This window comes from Gossypium hirsutum, chromosome A11, assembly GCF_007990345.1.
Source record: "Gossypium hirsutum isolate 1008001.06 chromosome A11, Gossypium_hirsutum_v2.1, whole genome shotgun sequence".
NCBI classification, from domain to species: Eukaryota; Viridiplantae; Streptophyta; class Magnoliopsida; order Malvales; family Malvaceae; genus Gossypium; species Gossypium hirsutum.
Genome location: NC_053434.1, coordinates 79,133,617 through 79,136,416, shown reverse-complemented (window position 1 = coordinate 79,136,416; position 2,800 = coordinate 79,133,617). Strand labels below are relative to the sequence as shown.

General features: G+C 39.2%; 1 non-coding gene across 1 annotated transcript; it reads left to right on the top strand.

Moving 5' to 3' along the window:
• Positions 1-2,392: 2,392 nt before the first annotated feature.
• Positions 2,393-2,499, top strand: LOC121210510 (small nucleolar RNA R71). Its single transcript, XR_005905628.1, has one exon. It is a non-coding gene; the product is annotated as a small nucleolar RNA R71 (small nucleolar RNA).
• The last annotated feature ends 301 nt before the right edge of the window (positions 2,500-2,800 follow it).

The following is a 2,800-nucleotide window of genomic DNA, read 5'->3' as shown; positions in this document are numbered from 1 at the left end:
AAAGATTCGCCTTGTTCAGATGCTTGTAATCGATGTAAATTCTCCATCCCGTAACTGTTCTAGTCGGTATCAACTCATTATTCTCATTTTCAATGACCATGATACCTTCTTTCTTTAGCACACACTGGATCGGACTTGCCCATGAACTGTCTGAGGTGGGGTAGATTATACTCGCATCTAACCACTTGATGATTTCTTTCTTGACTACATCCTTCATGATGGGGTTTAGTCTTTGTTGTCCATCAATCGTCCCTTTTTTGCCATCTTCCAGGATAATCTTGTGCATGCATACAGATGGACTAATTCCACAAATATCGGCTATGGTCCATCCATAGGCTTCTTGAATTGTTTCAACACTAGGATGAGTTTCTCTTCTTGCTCAGTAGTTAATTCTGTTGAAACAATTACAGGCAAAGTAGAAGTGTTACCTAAATAAACATATTTTAAATGTGAAGGTAGCACCTTGTGTTTTAATTTAGGTGGCTCATCGATTGATGCTTTTGGTTGGGCATAATCCCTTCTCTCTAATTCCAAAGATTCAAAATGAGATTGCAGATTAAATCCCTTTTGATTAGCTTCTAACAACGCTAAGTATTCACCCTCCTCTTCATCATTCAGAGGATCTGATGTCAAAATTTGTTCCAACGGATCCTCAACATAGTTGAGCTCTTTCTCCACTATTAAACTCTCTAAATTAGATACTACAGAACAATCATCAATTGTGTCAGGAAATCGCATAGACTTAAAAACATTAAATGTTACCTAATTATCCTGAACATGCATAGTAAGCTCGCCCTTCTGCACATCAATGAGGGTCCTTTCGGTTGCTAAGAACGATCTTTCTTAGATAATTGACACTTTTTTGTCTGCTTCAAAGTCTAGAATAACAAAATTAGCAAGGAAGATAAATTTATCTACGCGTACCAATACATCCTCAATTTTTCCTTTTGGATGTGCTAAGGATCGATCTGCTAATTGAATTGTAACCGTAGTTGGTCTAACTTCACCTATCCCCAACTTCCTAAATATTGACATAGGCATCAAGTTAATACTCGCACCTAAGTCACATAATGCCTTACCACAATATGTTGCTCCAATGTTGCAAGGTATGGTAAAACATCCAGGATCCTTCAACTTTGGGGGTAATTTGTCTTGAAGATATGCACTGCATTCCTTCGTCAATGCTACCGTCTCAAATTCTTCAAGTCTTCATTTTTTGGACAGGATATCCTTCATGAATTTGACGTAGTTCGGTATTTGCTCAAGTGCTTCAACCAACAGGATGTTGATATGAAGTTGCTTGAGTATGTCTAGGAACTTCTTGAATTGAATCTCCTGCTTCTCCTTTTGAAGTCTTTAAGGGTAGGGTGGTTGTGGTTTCTTTATTGGAACTGATTGATTCATCTTCTGTGGCAATTCTGCATCTAACGGAGTTATTAGTTGATCAGAATTAGTTGGTTCTGAAATTACCTTGTCCGGTTTTGCAGAGCCTAGTTCTTGTGAAATTGGAATTTCAACACTCGGTTGAACTTCCTCTAGATCTTGAGCGTCAGCTTACTCCTTTTCAACTTCGATGGTGTTGGGCTCTACTGTCTTTCCATTCCTCAATGTCAACGCTTTGCAATGCTCCTTCCCTAGATTCCTCGGATTCTCCTTATCACTAGGTAAAGCACCTTGTGGTTGGTTTCTGAGTTCAGTTGCAAGCTGGCCCATTTGGTTTTCTAGGTCTTTCAATGTAGCTGCTTGGCTTTGGATTAAGGCATCATACTTGGCCATGTATGCCTTCAACAAATTTTCTAAGCCATTAGATGGTTCAGCTTGGGTTACTTTCTGAACTTGTTGGGGGAAACTAGGCGGCTGGGTTGGTCTAGGCTGGGCTTAAGTGTTACTGGTTCCAAACCCTTGGTTACTCCAGGAAAAGTTTGGGTGGTTTCACCATGATGGGTTATAGAAATTGGATTGCTGTCCTTGCCTTCCTCGATTTTGGTTCTAGTTACCTATGTAGTACATGGATTCTGGGTTTGATGGACATTCTTCAAACAAATGTCCTTCCCTATAATAGACACAGGCTATATTTTCAAATTGGTTAGGTGGCTGTGCTGCAAAACTGTTAGACCCATTAGTAGTAAGATTTTTTAACATTGAGGATATTGATGATACCTGGGATGCGGGTGAAGTAAGAGCATCTACTTCATGTATTCTGGAAACTCGTCTTCCTGGTGCTACTTGATTGGTTGGCTACTGGTAATTGTTGCTAGCAATCCTTTCAATGATTTCATAAGCCTCATTATAAGACTTAGAAAGGAGAGCACCGTTAGCAGAAGCATCCACTACCATCCTCGTGTGAGTATTGATACTGTTATAAAATGTCTCAAGTTGGATGCAATGTGGGATTCCGTGATGAGGGCACTTCTGTAATAATTCTTTGTACCTTGCCCATGCCTCATACAAGGATTCATCATCCATTTTCTGGAAAACAGTGATCTCGTTCCTCAACTTAGCCTTCTTGCTAGGTGGGAAATACTTCATAAGGAATCTTTCTGCTAACTCTTGCCATGTGGAAATTGAATTCGGTGGCAGTGAGTTCAACTATGATCGAGCTCTATCCCTTAGTGAAAATGGGAACAACTTCAATCGTAATGCATCTTCTGTAATATCCTAATTTTGGGCCTAGTCGGAATAGTGGTTTCGTGACCACAAAATTCGAGATATAAATAATTATTTTATGATTATTTTGAGGTCTATGATATGATTGCATGATTGTGTGAAAATTTCGTGAAGAAATTTTATGCATAAAGTG